The 19,642-nt window shown below is 27.8% G+C and overlaps 2 long non-coding RNA genes across 2 annotated transcripts; one reads left to right on the forward strand and one right to left on the reverse strand.

Moving 5' to 3' along the window:
• Positions 1-7,942: 7,942 nt before the first annotated feature.
• On the reverse strand, positions 7,943-16,203 carry LOC126549995 (uncharacterized). The gene is made up of 2 exons (XR_007604021.1): positions 15,876-16,203; positions 7,943-8,605 (listed from the first exon to the last, which is right to left on the reverse strand). It is a non-coding gene; the product is annotated as an uncharacterized LOC126549995 (long non-coding RNA).
• On the forward strand, positions 8,446-10,053 carry LOC126549994 (uncharacterized). Its single transcript, XR_007604020.1, has 2 exons — positions 8,446-8,544; positions 9,618-10,053. It is a non-coding gene; the product is annotated as an uncharacterized LOC126549994 (long non-coding RNA).
• Positions 16,204-19,642: the final 3,439 nt, after the last annotated feature.

A 19,642-nucleotide genomic window follows, 5' to 3' on the forward strand; every position in this document is an offset into this window, starting at 1 on the left:
TATAAAGTTTTAAATTATAAGCAAACAGTGTAAGACGATAGTAATATTTTGTATTTTGGATTTAACGGTTTTTTATTTATGCTTTAAAAATTTAATTCAACTACGATATTAATATAATAAACATGTTTTGCTAACGAGAAATAAACAAAAAGAAACATTGTCAATGGTCAACTATGATTAATGATGTACGATCGACGAATTGAACGATAACTGTAATGGCATCTATCGGCTTTTTTTAGAACCATTCTGAGTGCACGAAAAATCGTGTCAGCGTCAATGATGTAAACTTTTACCGATAGATAGCGCTGTCATACACGATTTATATATTAATTTTAATTTTAAAGGCCTTTTCTAATAATTACGTTTTTTTTTTTTTTATTCTTACTCTATAATTTATGGTGACCACTAATTACAACATTGTTTGGTGTGGAATAATGATAAAAATATCTTATGATTGAAAATTAATATTTTATTAAGGGGACTGCAGTCAATGAAAAAAAGTGGTTTTTAGAACAAAAAATTAAAAGAATTTGGTTTGACGGATTTTAATTTTGAAAACGGATTATGACCGTGAAACAAGTTTACTAGGTTTGAATAGTCGAACAGAGACGATTTTTAAAATTTCAAGTATTGAAAGCGTTATATACATAAGAAAACATCTTAGTTTTTAAATTTTGTATTACATATTTACATATTATTCTATTGTATATAATATTTGTAATACTTGTAGTTTTTTATCGTAATATTTTGTCATACAGCTGGTCTGTTTATTTGTAGAGTAACTATAGTGTATTAGGTAATAAAAAAAAAATTCTTAGTTTCTTATATGAATATTACATTACAAATTAATAACTATAAAATAAATAAAATATTGATTATATATTTTTATAATATACAATCAGTAACAAGAAAATACGTTAAAGCTTAAAAAACTATTACATTTTTTTAACACTTTATAAGTTCTAGTTATTTCAAATGTACGCTGTAGTATCATTTGATACCCCGTGTAACATATACACTTTATAAAATCGCGTATTTAAGTTAAATACAATTAATTGACTGTATTAATATAATATTATATTATATCTAATAACATTTTATTTATTTTATTTAATTAAGAATGATTAATAATTTTTTGATTTTCTGTTTTATTCATTTTTAATTTTTAAGTTTATAAGTCAATAATATATTGTATTAAGAACATTGACTAAATTTATTTCATATCATATTCTATCGAAAAATGGTATTATTAATGAAATATGATATTATAATATCGAAAGAACAATTTTCACTTATTCAAACAATTAAAAAGTATAATACAAGGTTTCTCATGTGTTGTTTATACTGGAACTACAAAATATTTAAATTTAATTCATTTTTTGAAATTTATATTGAATAAGTATAAATTTTGTATAATATAGTGTACACACTTAGACGGAGTTTAATATTTAAATGGTTTTAATTTTATGGTATTGCATATTTATGATTTTTACTAAAAAAAAATTACTGATATAATTAATAGAAATATATTTATATGTTGATAGATAATCTTCGTTTTTCGTATATGTAATGATTAATTTTATTAAATGATAAAATTAGCATACCATTAATTGAATTCAAATTTAATACTGTAAATTGTAATCTATTCAATAACGAGGTACATTCATCTCCTACTGTTCTTTTTTTAATAATAACATTTTAGGTTTTTTAATATTATATATTCATTGGACAGCAGGTGTGTCTATAGGGAATTTTGATACAACAGGATATAGGTGAACTTTAAACTCGCGAGGTTTTCGATAACGGGGTGACAGTTACGGATTAGTTATGGATTATATTTTTTTATCAACGGATTTTCAATAAAAATATAGGAATCCATATACATTTTTATTTTTTTAATGATTATTATTTTTCATGTATATGTGTTATGTGAAGTGGAGTAATAAATTGAGAAATTAAATGGCATCTTATTATTACTAGAAACGACACTGATAAATACAGGAATTTTATATGTACTGACTGAATTTGTCTATTTTTACTATTAGAAATGTACGTTGAATTTTGGACTATATAGTAGTAACTGGACTACAATGGATTTAAAATTTAAAAAACCGTGTTTTTGGCTATGAACACGAAATCCGCCTACATGAGGGTTATGCAATTTTCACCAAAATCTATAGTCAATTTGGAAATGTTTACATCGGTAAGCATTTGATTTAAAATATACAAACAATTATAAACATTTACATAGTTATATAATTTAAAATTCTTACAATAGGTAGTCTAACATTCAAAGGCGGAAATCCATAAAAATTTCCGGGGGGCTAAATTAACTATATATATATCATATATTTTCACATGAGACCTGGAAAAATTTTGTTGGGCCAAGCGGGGGGCCCCAACACACCCACTTCCGCCTATGCTAACATTTTAATGTTAAATTTAAATAAATGTAATATTTTGAGGAAAATAAAAATATATTATGCTAACTATCAAGTACAAGATCAATATGCAATTTGAGTAAATTGCCCCCTTCAGTTTAAAACCATAAATATATAATATTATATATTAGTAAAATATTTATTTATGACTACATTATTAATTTTTAATAAATAAAAAATGTTATTGTATGAAATCACCAATAAACTTATTCTTTATTTGAATTTTTTAGGCAGTAAACATCATATTTCAGAATATTATTGGAACTTAGTATTATAGTTGTCAGGTAGTATAGTATTTAAACAATAATTTAAATACAGAATTTGTATCGTTCCACTAGTTCAGTAGTGTGTGGTCAAGTATAGCGCAAGTGACATGCTTCAATGACATCGTATAAAAAATAGGAATTATTAATTTATTTTATAACTAAAGGTTTTGTTGGACATAGAGTTAATATACAATTTAACAATATATATATTTAGATAAATTTTAAGGTCTGTGACTAAGTTTGGCGAAGACAAACTATAACTTTGTATGACGTGGTTAATTTTAACCATGAGATGGATCGGAATGGAAAATAAAAAATAGTGTCTTGTAGAGTATGAAAGAACATGAAAACTTACCAAAACAAACAAATTGGAGTAGTCTAAAGAGCTATTCAGAATGAATGAGATGGATGCATAGTTCGAGGTAATATGATGGGAAGCTAGCGTGAGAATATTAAGAATTAAGAGGATCAGGGTTTAGTAATGTAGCGGATATTCGATTTTTAATAGAAAAGCTGCAAAAGGAAGAAAGCAGGTTTGAAGTCGTTCATGTAGTTGGTTAAAAAATAACACATAATCATGTTACTCCTCCACATTCTAATCGACCGCTGTACCGTATACCACGCAAAAATAGAAATGAGGAAACACACTATTATAGTTTTTTGTTATAATGTACATTTATATATATATATATATATATATATATATATATTATTTATCTAAACGAGTACATTTATTCCATAATATATGTATATTTTATTACTTACTTTTAATTTGTACTGTCCATTATTTATCAGTACCTATGATTTACCTAGGTTTTTACATTTTTATTGGAAAATAAATATGACGGACAATGATCTTGCTGCAACAAGGTTTTGAGCCTTATAACTATTGGATTCTAAATAATAATCTGGTATAGAATAATTTAATAATAAAATAAATTATCCTACACTCGATACATATCGATGTAATTACGAAGATTAAAATAGCTTATAGGATAGTACCTACCTACGTGCGTTAACAATAATTATTTGTACATTACCAGCGGTACTTGGTTTTCATAACAGATCAAAGACTTGTAAAAAAGAGTATTCATTTGGAAAAAAAACTCTGAAACATTAATATTATATTATAATATAATACGTATATGAGTTGACCGGCAGTTGTAAAAGGTCGTATAGATGTATAATATAGACTATAGATACGCCATGACGCTTAACCTTTTTTTCCGTTTGCCAATGAAAATATGAAATGATATTAAATTATGAATACAATATAATGTTTCAAATACTTTCGTGCTTTAAATTTGAATGTGGATTTCGTAGTAATAATATATTTAGAATTATTAAGATGGAATGATCAAGACGTAATGTAGCACAATATTTAGTAATTATATATAATATACAATGTATCTAGGTATACTGCAATGTAGTAGAATGTATCTTGTTTATTTAATAACTATTATACTCGTACTTCATAGCACTATAGCCATTCCTACACCGTTGTTAAAATATATAATACTATATACTTAAGGTGACAGGTTTTGAAAAATGTAATGGGTGCCCTAGGTGTTATAAACTCCAACTAATTTCCCTTAAAGAAAGGTTTTTTAGTATGCGGCTTACTAAAATAATAAAAACGTATGCAGATGTATAAAAACTATATTTCTGAATCAAATAGAAATTTCATTGTAATTGAGTGGTGTCATTTCAAAACGTATTATTTCAACTTTATACTTTTTATAGAATATTATGATTTTTAAACAATTGAATTACATCATAATATCCTATTTCTAAAAAATAGTACGTTTTGGATATACTTAAGTTGTTTTATATTCTAAATTTCTGTATTCTGTAAAAAAAATAAAAACTAATATATAAATATATATTAATATATCTTTAATGTAAGAAAAAAAAATAATAAATATTAATAAAATAAATAAATTATTATTATTAAAATAGTGGTTCTTTTTAATTTAATTTTAGTGGATCTTAAACATATTAATAATTTCTTTATACATTTAATAATGTTTTTTACAACAAAGTAGATAATGATGCAAGTCTTCTTGAATTATCAAAGATTTAAACTTATTAAATTTAGCCTTTAGGTAATGCAGTATAAAATAATTTGTGGTCACGTGATTTCTTGTGTTAAAAAAAATAAAATTTTTTTAATACATCATAATTAATTGTAAATATTTAAACACTTGTTTCTTAAATTAACAATTATAATAACATATTCAACAGATTATTATGTGCAAATGATGGATTATTATTAAACTTTAATTTTTTGAAACGTTTCGAAAACTGATTTCAATCATGAATTAAAAATTGAATAGCGGAAACTGTAGTAGCGCATAAACATATATATTGTTTATATTAATCATTATACTTGAATTTGAGAAAATAATTTACAATACATCACCTATATAATTTTTCACGATTATTATTTATGAAAATACAATATTATGTTTACTATTTGAAGATATTTATCACGATGTTTAAAATAATTGTAGATATTTTGGTTAAAGAATTGTGATAATTTAAAATTCAAGAAAATAAGGATATTCGATATTTGTTAGTACAAAAATATAATATATTTATTTTCATTTATTTTTTCATATTTACTAGTATAATAGGTATATTCATATTTAAATTGAAAATATCTCTCGGTATTGCTATATGCAAAATCAAAATCACTTTGGATTAGGGATTTTATTTTCTGAAAAATAAAGCTACTTGATTATTTTTTTGAGTTTACTTTTTTTTAAAAACATGTAAAACATAAAAATTCTTGAGGTTGGTTTATGGACAATCTCTTTTTAAATGGAATATAATAGTGGTTCCATTATGATAGCTAGACACAACGATAAAAAGCACACATTTCGATATAAAATTAACACCTTCGTCAAAAATATGAAAACATTATTCAAAAATTTTAATAATTTCTAAATTCAAGTTAAACATAATTTTTGTATAATGACGTTAAAATCATTTAATTCCTAAAAAAACAGTTGACAGTGACCACATTGTCGCTTTTATAATGATATTATATTTTATTGAATATTTATAGGTATATGTATCGATACTATAACAAAATATGTTATGATTATTTTATTTTATAACGCATAGAACTAATTAATATAATAGAATAGATTTATTATATGATACACCATTGATATAAAATTATAAAAAAACTTTTGATTCTATTTTCTGTTTTAACATCATCTAAGTATAATATAAACAACATTGATATTTAAATATTTAATAATAAAATAATGAACGTAGAATTCTGTACACGCTTTTCGAGTACACTCTGGGGAGTCCGATTTTCGGTATTAGGTACAAGATATTATAAAATTATAAACAGTTGAAATCGGCTTGAATTTTCTTCGCTATTTAACTCGTTGTATACAGTTAGAACAAGTTATTTTTGTAAAAGGAAAGATCAAGAAGAACACACAAAAGAAAAAACACCGTCAATATAGGTACCTATTAAAAACCGTACCTACCTAAACTGATGACACGATATAATCGGAAGTTTTCACACTACTGACGATACTCGTAATCATTATAAACTTAAAAACTCCAGAACTTTTAGAAACATTTTAGGTATACATACTGTTTATGTATATACATAGTTATACGCATCCATGTTATACACACGATAAAAGATAACGACTTGCTCGTACTAACTGACAGTGGCTCGAGTACAACAATAAGTTGTTATGCTTTTAGATCAAACAAATTTAATGCTTACCGAATAAGACATCAGTAATATCAAAAAATTACAAAACGTATGATAACAACATTAATATACAGGTTTTACTTCTTACGTTTCATAATATATCAACTATGAAAATTACAGTTTGGAAATATTTAGCAATAAAATATAAATAATTAAGTTTTAAAAAATTTATAAATTATAGTTTAGCAACTGTTTTTCTAAATAATTATTTCAGAGTTAATATTATTAACTCAGAATTTTAATCAATATCTATTTTTCACAAAGTTTCTCCAAATAAGTTATACATAAAAAATGAAAAATAAATTAGAAAATGAAAATATATTTATGTGTAAAACAATGTTATTAAATAAAGTAAAATTACTTTAAAATCAGTGGATTAATACCACAATAAGGCAAGGATTAAATACCCTAACCTAAATATTAGATCAATAACAAGTAACTTACTTCATATAATATATCAGAGTAGATATAATATTCGGATTGTGCAAAATTAAGTTAGGCATTAGTTTATACGTTTAGATAAAATATAATGTTTAGACTACCTTTAATGTCATAATCTTTGGTTACTTTTCATCAAAGTTTATCTCACAGAACTATAATGTACTTAACAGTAGTATACATAGTATAATAAAATCATTAAAAATATTAACTAATTTGATTGTTTTTTTTTTTTTTTTTATAATTTTGTACTGTTACTTAATATTGTTATGAATAAAAATGCATTTTTTATTTCATACGAAAACAATTCTGAGCGAGGGTGATCTGTCAGTATATATTTTATGATGTAGGTATGTATTATATATAGAACCATGTATAATTATTTATTTCACTACTATAGTAATACAGTAGGTTTTATTTTTTGCCCAAAACATTTCATTTATTGTATCATTAATATTTAATGAGCATTTATTTAAAGTTAGAATTTAAAAATCGCGAATATTTTTAAATTATTTTTTTATCTAGTCAAAAACTGATGAAATATTTAATTTGTATAGCTAAGGGTTTGTAACAAGGATGCATTTGAGTCGAGACTAGGGGAGGTGGGGGAGGGGGGTGAAACTAATTTTTCTTATTTCGTGTAAATAAATAAAAATATGAGAACCAAATTTAATTATTAAATTAATGTATTATATTGAAAAATACGAGTGATGGGGGGGGGAGGGTGAATGCTCCCTTCGACCCCCAATACGACATTGGTTTATAATTTAATAAAAGTTTCCTTATAAGTATTTCTCACTAAAATCCAAAAATCTAGATAGTATGTTTTTATTTTTAATATAATATTTATAATATTTATATATGTACCTATGCATAACAAAATAATACACATCTCGTGGTTGATTTGAATCTTAAATTATGATAATACGTTAGGTATGTTTTGTTATTATATCTTAATAAATGAGTGGACTATTATATAATAATACACCTATTGATTTATAATAAAACGATGATGATATTTATAAAGGTCGAGAAAAATATTAATGCAATGATACGAATAAAACGCATGGCAACTGTATTGTAAACAATAAATACAATACATTATTATCGGTAATACACAAAACCAACTAATCAATTTTTTAAATTGTGTCTTGTCGCTGCTTTGTGTGTAACGACGTAACGTGTAATAACGACCACTTTGACTTCGACGGATGCGGTGGAGGTAGAGACTTCGTCGACGACGCCGAGATCTACAACGGCAGAGGTAATCGCGTTAAATTTGAAAACGGTTGCAGACGGGTCGGCGTCAGCGTCGTCGTCGTCGGTGGCGGTGGTTTCCGTTCAGGGGAAGACGTCCGACCCGGACTAGAGCGTGACCATCTCCCGGCAGATCCGTCGCGCGCTGGAATGTCCCATATGCCTGACGTTCATGTCGGTCATATCGTGCTACTGCCCCAACGGTCGTCCTGCTCTTGGTCTTTAATTCGTTGTTCGAGTCGAAACACGTGATACAGTACTTTAAGTCGGGCGTCGCCGGGTTGACGTTATTCTTGTCGCGACGGTGGTAGTTCATCATGAACAGTGCCGCCTTGATGCGCGACTGAGCGATCCGGGACATCATCACCCAGGTCATTCCGTACGTCGACTGGACCAAGTATGTCTGGCGTCGTTTCTTTATTTTCTTTATTCACATCGTCCACTTTCAGCTGGGTTTTCTGAAAACACAAGAGTGTGCGTTTAAAATAATTGTTTATTATATAGTTACAATGGTATTATTATTATAAGGTCGATGAGAAAAAACGAAAAACTGTTTTCACGCCAGTAGCGCGTTTTACGTAATACTTGGAGGGCGTGTGTATACTAAAAGAGTGAGATGGTGCATTTCGGCGGGTCTGTATCATTGTGGCAGTTATACGAGGGGGGGAATCAGTGACGTATTCAGGAATTTGTCATGGGGAGGGTCCAGAAAATTTTCATAATTCAAATCCGTGGGAGGCAAAGCCCTACACCCCTCTATACACTTTATTAAATGAATTTACCATATTTTTATGTAGAAATCCAATTTATTACAATGAATTAACAGAAATCCATTTTGATTTTAATTATTTATTTTTAATCATATAAAACAACATTTATATTACAAATTTCAATTTTCTTGGACTTAGTATCATTTCATTGATTATTTCATCAACATAATATAGAATAATTCTATTTTATAATATGTACTAAAAAATTGAAAGAATCAACTATAAGAAAATAAAAAGGAACTATAAAGTGATTTATAATATTTTTATTTGGTCTTGTAATATTATTCTGTTAAAATCAGTTTTTATGTTTATTATGGAATAATTATTTTAAACCATGATTATAGTCAAATTAAAAATTATTCAACATATTTTATATATAAAAGTAATTTGATATGTAAATCGTACATCACAACTATATAGTAAAATTATCATTATAAAAGTATGTTAAAATAATGGTTTATTACCAATGAGGTAAAAAGATCTACCTCAGATACATCAGTGTCAAACAAAGCGTAGGTGTCTCATGTAAAATACTAAATATTCAAAAAAACATTGGATTTTTAATTTTTTAAATATTTTTTAATGCAAATTACATGAAATAAAAATGTTTCAAGTTATATTTTAGTGGAAGTTAATCATTGAAAATGTGTTTTTTGTGTCAACTGAAAAATTACATATATTGAGATATGCTCTGTTGCAGTTTAACTGCGTGCCCGTTGAGGCAGTAGCACGATATGGCCGACATGAGCATCAGGCATATTGGACATTCCAGTGCGCGACGAATCTGCCGGGAGATGGTCACGATTTCGTCCGGGTCGGACGTCTACCCCGAAATGGAAACCACCGCCACTGAAGACGACGACGCGGACGCTGACCCGTCTGCAGCTGTTTTTGAATTTGACTCGATTACCTCTGCCGTTGTAGATCTCGGCGTCATCGATGAAGTCTCTACCTCCATCGCATCCGTCGAAGTCAAAGTGGTCATTATTACACGTTACGTCGTTACATACAAAGCAGCGACAAGACACAATTTAAAAAATTGATCAATTGTACAATTGTATCATTATTAACCTGACCATTTTTAATATTTAAAAGATTAAACTCATTAAACAGTTGCTCTACTTCAACATTATTTACATTCTTGTTTGATTTGCAAATTACAGCTAAATACCCTATTTTATTACAAATTGTACACTTATAGCTACGGTACCTGCAATCTGTGAAGTTGTGATTATTTTTTCCACAATGAAAACACGCTTAACCTACTTGACTCGTTGTTGCACGGAACCCTTCAATTGTACGTGTAACTGAGTGCATATAAGTCATAAGATGAATTGTAAAGATTTCTGTCTTGGAGACATAAACTTTTTTTATGGGGAGGTGTTGTGGGCTACGAGAAGTAGACGCACCAATCATTACATTGCAATAAGAATGCATTTACGAGTGTGGTCACTTACTTTTCAACAATTTATTTTCACATTTCAATTATAGGTAATAATTATAATATAGTATTGTAGTACATTATAAAATACAGATACTCATTTGCAATAACAAGTACAAGGACATCTGATTCCACCCAGAAGGCTGCGGGTCGATGCATGGGCGCCCATAAAAAACATTTTAGGGGGGTCAAAATAAAAAAATTCTCAAATGTAAGGTAATAAAGATAATAATAATATTATGGTAATATTTATTGAGCTACAAGTTTTAAATATTTTTTGTCCAGGGGGGGGCAAGTGCCCCATCTTGCCTCCCCCAATGGGCGCCCATGGGTCGATGTAAACAAGAGTCGCACCATATAATATAAGGGGGCCCAAAGAGCAGCAACGGTAGATGTACCATAGCTGCAGAGACTTGAGCACCTTCACGACACTCAGCGACTTTTGTATTAGTTATATACTTATATGTATTCCATTCATGCATCATAATAAACACATTATTTGTTTTTAAGTTGTAATTTTCATTTAAAATAACACTCTGGATTTACTGGATTCGAAATTGATATTGGCACTCAACAATATAATATATAACTTACAACACGCGTACACGATATAAGTATACGATACTCAAACCAACATATTGTGTTCTTTTAATATACAATGTTCATACGAGTACTATGGTACTATACGTATATATCTGTATGTATATAGGTATATAGGTGTATAAACTATAAATCTAGATTACGTATTTAATAATATTATGATTTTTGCACCCGTTTATCGTAACATACTCAATCCATTGACGAATTTGATTGTCATTATATGATATTATATATTATAAAATATATATAATAATTATAATTATAAGAATAATAGCCATAATGAATTATTATAAGTTTGTCGTTGTCGGCATACCTATATAAATTTTTGCTATAATCATAATAATATGAACCTACGACGAGTTATTTAGAAGAGCAAAATTTGTACTTCATCGTGTATAAAAAAATGTTGATTCGTGTTAGTCACTACTGTGCAGTACACTGCGAACGAGGGACGGTATTTAGTTAAAAATCTCGTTTTCCGCTAATGATAGGTTAGGTACCACAAGTGGTCAATAAAATACAACGAACATTTATTATGACACTATATTAAGTGGATTGAGAGTTGGCTATACAAAGTTAACTTCATATTATTACTATTTACTAACTTAATACTCAAAGCAGAATCTCTTACATGTTTAATTTATGGAACATCATACAGTTATTAACAAAAAATTAAAAAAACAACGTAAAAGTATTTTAATTGAATCTTGTCTTGTCAGCACAAAAGACAAAGAAAATAAAACAATATATCCTACCAAGTATGTAAATGAAGTCGTAGAATTAGTCTGAATTATAAAAATTAATAAAATAATACATTTTTTAAAAAATAAATTGATTAATATAAACTAATTCATATAAATATTAACCTATTTAGTGGACGGTTTCTACTATTAAGCCTTTTGTCAGACCTTTTTCTATTAACATTTAAGCTTATAGTACAATATATTATAAATATAGATTAGGTATAATTTATTGATTTCAAATAAAGATAAAATTTTTTTTTGTATTTTTTCAATATCTTCTAGTAGGTAGTTATTAGTTATGTGTATAATTACTTATGTATAATCGTTATATAAAAAAAAAGAAAAGAAAAAAAGTAAACTATAATAATTATGACTAATTAGACAGCACGGTGGTAAAATTGAAGATACTTAAATAAAATATAATATTGTTATATTGTTATTATTACTTTTAAATTTCAATTATAGCTTAATTAGTGTTGTTGGAAAACATTTATTATGCTTAATATATATATTATGCATAAAGCCGGTCTAAATGAGGATTTGAAACGGGCTCGCTAAAAGTTTGTTTATGAAATATACGTCAGTAATAATGTTTTCAAACGCGTACAAATGACGTGTATAATAAATAATAATGTACAAATATATGACGTTAGACCAACTGTTATATAATAATAATATATTATAAATCGTAACGAGTGCGGACCACGGTGGGCGGCTGTAGTGGCAATCATTCGGCAGTTGAAAAGTTCTCCGCATTATATTAATATGATTAAAGAAATGAAATACGGCCGGACGCGGGGATTTATGATCGTTGTGAGTTCAGCGAAACCGTTTTGTTGAAAGTCGCAAATAAACTCCTTGCCCGTAAACTCTGTTTTTGTTCTCATTTAAACGCATATAATATGTACGCAACGTACGACGACTGTAACTCGAACGGTTATTGTTGGACGACTTGATATTTTCGCAGATTAAATTAATTGCCTAGTTTTGGGGCCGTGTACAGAATATTGATAATCTGTTATTGATTTTTTTTTTTATTTCATACAGTTTTAAAAATTTCATTGTATATTAAACGCAGAAATGTTTTTTTTTTATAAAATGTCTATAATATGTAATTATATATTTTATTCAACATACGTTATTCTAGTATCATTATTTTGATAATTAAAGTAATTATAAATTTGTTGAATAGGTAAAGAGTTAGATAAAAAATTATATAAACTACTACAATATACCCAGTACCAATTATCAATTATATAATAATACCATTTATTAGGACTTCAAATACCCGCTGTCAATGAATTAGCAAAGCTCCGGTATAAGCGATTTAATAACAAATTAACTCACCACCCCAACCTCTTATCGTCTAACTATCATTTGCATATATTCTAGGAAATTCTCAAAAAAGTCTAAAAAAGCAGTGGTGTCGTGACTTGCTTATCTAATAATAATGAAAAAAAAACAGTTAAGTTAAACAAGAAAACCATTTATTTGTAAATGTGTAAATCAATATTATTTTTAATAGCCATCATAATACTATATTATTATTATTAGTCATAAGTTAGGACATTACACACTATATATTTTAGTTTATAGTACGTTAAGCACAACAAAACATGCGACAGACGGATTTTTTTGTTCGTTTCCATAACGAACAGCAGGGTTTCAACCGTGATTCCCTTAGGCTCATCAGTTACAGTACTGCGGTTGATTATTGGATCTAAACAAGTGGGCGCATAGGTCGGTTTTGTTGATGCATTTTCAACTTAGGTCTTTGACCAAAACCTGCAACGGAATGCATTAAGATTTTGTTGCATCGGTTGCACCAAACGCCGTGTAAATGTTCCGCATCGAACACCATAATTTCTTCGGTGGACCGGTGAAGTGGCACCTCGCCAAGTCTGGTTTTGCCGGTCCCTCAGAAATTCGTTACATCGATGCAGAAGACAACGGTCGGTTCTACAACAATCGCCTGTACCACACATCACTGAAATATTGGGAAATGATCCAGATTGTTTCGCTATCAAATTGGAAAAATCGCTGCACACTTTTTCGGACTGACTACTTGTGAGTGTTATTTTTTTTTTGAATTACAACTATATAAAAACATCGATTTTGTGGAAAATAGGTTTTGCGTGAAAATTCCCGTTTTCCGTCACTTTTTTATTGTTTCTCCCGATTTTTTTGAAAACTACTCAAACTATTTTTATAATAATGGTTTTTGCATTGCTATTTTCTGTTATTTTATTCAATTTTCCATTAGTCATTTTATTTGTTTCTTATACAATCATCTTCGAATTACGATTTATAATATTAGCTATTATAATCAACACTATGAGTTTAATAATCTACTAATTACAAAATTTAGCTAAAAAGACAGTGTGTGATAGCTTGATTCAAATGAATAACTTTCTCGTCAAAATATGGAATATTATTTACAATAATATGCTAAACGCTTTGAAAATACTTAGTAGTTGCTACAAACAGCACGTCAACATTAATGTTAAATATATAATCTGCTATTAAATCCTAATACTGCATAGAAACTTTTTGATTTCTTAAGTTGTGTTTCACATACTTTTTTAATATATTATAGATGACATTAAAACAAAATATCAGTAGAAATTGAGTGGCTTGTTTACAACTTCGTAGGTCTTAAACAGTAAGCACCAGTCATAAAGGTATACCCTACAATTAAAATAATTACATTGTAGATGGAAAAGTGGAAAACAACATATACTTTATTTCATATATTATACGTTCTATGCATTCAAATTGACGGTGATAACAACTTTTGCTCACTTTTTGGTATTAAACCTATATTATATATAGGTAACATTAAACAGAACGTCATAACGACTACGTGGCCTTCTTAGCTTATTCTTAACGTTGACGTGTTGAAAATTATAATTATATATTATATATAAATATACCTTTTGAAAAACTTTGACTCTTGTAGCGGGTTGAAAATAATAACCGTAACGCCATGATTTCATTTATATATTGTACGTATATAATTTATTGGTAACGTAGTCATATTTATTGTCTTATGGATTATAAAATATGTACCTTAAAACAGGTAACTCCTATACTGACCTATAGTCTATACTAAGGGTGACCAACACGAACGAGTTCGCGAGCCATATAATACAATTATGCCAAGAGCAAAAAATGTTGATAAATACATTTTGTATAGCTAATTCGATAAATGTCCATAAATGTTTACCAAAAAAATTAAAAGTTCATAACAATTTTAAGTCAATTTTGATTTTATAAATAAGACGTGAGCCACATCTGACTATGATGAGAGCCGAAAATTGGCCACCCCGGTCTATACGGGGTATAGTGTAACAGAATGATAAATGATAATAGGTATATATTATTCCTATAACTTATTAATGTCTAACTTCAATTTTCGTCCTATTTAATACATGCAATTACTAATTAATCAACTAATCTGATTGTTTGGATATTAATAATAATTTATCTACGACGGTAAATGAATAATAAATCTGTTATACGAAAAAAAAAATCCATTTATCTTCTGTTACGTTATTTAATAATCATTAATATTATTGCTACAGAATATTTAAATTTTAATAATATAATAGGTATATATGGATAGAATCTACAAGCGACTTATCTGCTTAGAACACAATTGCTTGTAATATATGTTGTTGAATATAACTTAAGAATCCCTTAAATACGACATGACTGCGTACTAAAATAGTCTTATTGTCAAATTTATCCTTAGATAACTTTAAAAAAAATACAATACCTACAATTTATTATAGATGTTCTTTTTATCAACTAAAATAATATTTTAAAAATGTTTTATGGGTAAAAATTAATTTATTTTCATATATATATATATATATATATTATTTTTATCAATCTCATAATATTGTAGTTCAACAGTGGATAATAATAAAACGTTTTAATTTAATGCTTTAACTGATAAAAAATGGTAAAATATTGTGATGTATAATATACATACTTAGGATAGCTAAGCTCATCATAATAATTTAAAATGCAAATTTTCCTTGAAATGTAATAATTTAGTAAAAACGCACGATTTTCTGAATTTTACATTAATTACATATTTTAATATTTTAATTTGAATACGTTTTTGATCAAACATTTCGGATTTATAGAGATATATTTTTATGTATACCTTTCGAGATTGAACACGGTGTTGTCATTATTTCAATTTGAATCTCTCCAATAATATTTATGTCACTAAAATCGGCGGTGGATGAACAGGATATTATATGCAGTTGGCTGTTGTCCACTGTACATAGTAACTCTCTGGATTCAATTTGTTGTTCTACAAATTTATAATGAATGAAAAATGAAAATATACAAACGTTGTCGACATTATGGTACGTGACGAAATACTCGTAAAGTTGAGCAACATGACTCGTAAGTAAAATTAATTTAACGCATGGAGGTGCTCGGTTAACGAGCTAACTCTGTTGATAAACAACAACCGCAATCCATAGAATCCCGTAGAACAGTGAGTTCTGTCCATAGCACAATTACGTACATAGGCACATACGGCTCGCCCATTACGAATATAGGCTGTTCATTGTGTTATGCCGAGGTCGTATAGAAATCAATACGGCCGTTAATTGATTAAATTATCAATTATACCGTATACGCAGGTTTTCTGTGATCGTTCTTGGCCGTCGACGACGTGACGAATGGATTTCTGTGAATGGCCCGCGACTGTATCGGACGCACATATTATTTTAAGCGATTACCAATGGATAATGATATTATGATCACGTGCGGGTGCTGGAGTTTATTTTGTATTATTATACAATCAATTACCCGACAAAACCATCCGTTAGGATAAGCGACTCTCATTGTTCGGAATGCAGTCAGGGTGGCCCGGCGGGGAATGACATCTTCTATTGATTTTTTTTTTTTGGTTTTATTAATTATTTCTGAGATAATAATAAACATTTTAAGATTTATCTCGCCAGTTAAACACGTTCTATAAAAAAATAATAATACAATGCACACATAATATTGCTACAGAGTCCTGTACATAAAATGCATCATCATGTGTACCTTAACGCCATAGGCGTGCGCAGACATTTCTGTCAGTGAGGATGGGACAGAATTATATCCAAGTTGGTGATCTCGTTTTTTCGTTTATACTTTAACTTCGTTGGGTCAACAAAATAAAATGTTTTTACTCTATTCTGGGAAATGAAAAAAAAAAACGAAAACAGAACAAAGGTACTTTGCCAAGGTGTCGTAAAATTGGAATAGGTACCCTGAAACCATCAGCGCATAAAAAAAGTACGAGTAAAAAAAAAGTCAAGGTTGACAACATATATCTACAATTCGATTTTTTAATGGTACTCGGGTTTTCTTATCCAATTTGGGTACGACCATTAGGCTACAGCTGAGTTACAGTAAAGCTATTCCTATAGTATTTACACCTGACGTTCTCCATATAATAATACAGCGCATAAATAAATTATGGTACCTACAGCTCTAAAACAGAGGGGAAGACGTTTCAAGTCTGGAATAGACGATCTAGGCGTCTTGTGGCAGCATAATATAATATTATATTTATATGAACTTAACCAATATTATATTACTGTTTACATTTTAATCATCCTTATATTATTACATGTATGTAGAGAAAAAGAAGAAAAATTCATTTAACAGATTTGTACCTATAATAATACCTATATACTAAAAAAAGTTTTCAACAAAATCATTTTTGTTTTTGATTGTAACTCAAAAATAGCAGTGTTAGATACATCTTATAATGTACTGGCAATTCGTACACATTTTTAATGTTAATACTTTAAGTTAAAAAATTTAATAAATAACGATTTCTCATAGGTATATATATGCTTTTATTACATAAATAAATTTTAAAAAGCGGGCAAGTGAGTACCGCTCTGCTGTACATTAGGTGTCGTATGGATCATTATTATATATTATAGGAGTGTTAAATTTGAATCCAATGATAGTTATCATTGTATACGAAAAACGATTCTGAACGAAGATGATTTGTCAGCCTAGGATATAATTTCTAGTGGTTGGTGAAAAAGGTGGTTTATGTTTTAATGGCCTGAATACAACAAAATTTAAGTTCTTTTATAATAATTGTAAGCTAAACTAATGAAAAACCTTGTATTAAATTTTCAACTCTTAGCTACTTATACAAAAATTTTTATGAAATATACCTACAAAATAATTTCCAAGTATTCATAGTTTTGACGAATTTTTGTCAATATTTGAACTTCAAATGCTAATAAAAAAAAATTGTGCCTATGTATTCTTATAATTTTTTAATCACTATAATAAAAACTTATGGGGAACTTTGCATTAAATTTTCAAGTATTTTGATAGGGCCAAAAAGATTTTTTCGACACATAAAAAAATAATTTTCAGAAAAATTGAAAATTTCAGTTGTCTATAAATAGCTCAAAAAAGTCAAAATATTTTGAAAATTAAATCACGTAAAGAAAACGCGAATTTTAATAACTGGTAAAATTTTCAAGTATCTACGACTTATACTTTTTGAATAATAACAAATATCAAAAATCGTTTGAGGCTAAACTGTTATTTAACGCGGTTTTGTAAAAATTTAAATTTCAAACACTCATAAAAATTTTTTGTCTGAATCCGGTAGAGTTTTTTTTACAGATATTTGAAGAAAAATTTATGGAGAACCTTGTACCAAATTTTCAGAACTTTTTGGTCATCCAAAAATTTTTTATCGACACTTTAAAAAAAATTTCTCAAAAAAATCGAAGATTTCAGTGGTCTATAAATAACTCAAAAAAAATCAAAATTTTTGAAAATTTAACTATATACGGATACCACTGACATTAACATTTGGTGAAAATTTCAAGTAATTTCAGTGATTAGTTTTTGATTTACAACCATAAAAAAAAATCGATTTGGTCGAAAACTGGTTTTGCGTAAAAATGGCCGTTTTTCCGTCATTTTTTTTTTGTTTTTCTCGATTTTTTTGAAAACTATTGGAAAATGTTAACTTTTTACCTCTATAATGCACCAAGGATATTCACTTTTACATCGGAAACCACCCCCATTGTTTGAAATTGGAGCATTATTTCGACTAGTTATGCTGTACACAGACACAAAAAAAAAAAAAAAAAAACACACATCATTGTAAAATCAATACATTCATCACTTCGTTCAGAATCTAAAAAGCAAACAGTAAAGTTGCATACTTTTTTTTAACGTATAAAAATTTTTAACTATTTTGTCGTAATCAAAATTTTTTTATGGTCGAAACTTTAAACATTCGGAAATTACTAAATTATCATTTTTTTACACATAATGCAATTTTAAAAGTATTTAGAAAAATGTTAAGCTATTTATATACTACGAAACTATTCATACAATTTTACAGTATGATGTATTTATTTATAAGCTAATAACAGGTAAGTAGTTATATTATTTATCAAACAAAATTATAATAATTAATAATGATTATTCAATATAATATGCCATTTGTTTTGGGCCAAAATTAGTTCCATTTATGTATTTTTAATAAAAAAAAATATTGCAAATAGCTTTATAAATAGTATATAATACAATATGCTTAGAAATATAAGGTTATACACCGTATCCGTTCAGAATCGTTTTTCATCTCATTCAATGATTTATCATTGAATTCAAATTTAATACATTTATTGCAATATGTAACCTACCCAATGACGAGGTACTTATACACTCGACACCTAATATACCTAATATAGTAGAGCAAGTTCTCTGATTAATTTTTTTATATTATGTTGTATAATATAACATCGTATTTTGGTGTGATTTTTTTTTTTTTTTTGAAGGATGAGGATATTTTGTATTATTAAAAAGGGTTGGTGAGATGAGTTATTAATTTTGTATGAAATACAAGATGCAAATTAGGTACATTCGTATGGATAT

This window comes from Aphis gossypii, chromosome 2, assembly GCF_020184175.1.
Source record: "Aphis gossypii isolate Hap1 chromosome 2, ASM2018417v2, whole genome shotgun sequence".
Classification (NCBI taxonomy): Eukaryota; Metazoa; Arthropoda; class Insecta; order Hemiptera; family Aphididae; genus Aphis; species Aphis gossypii.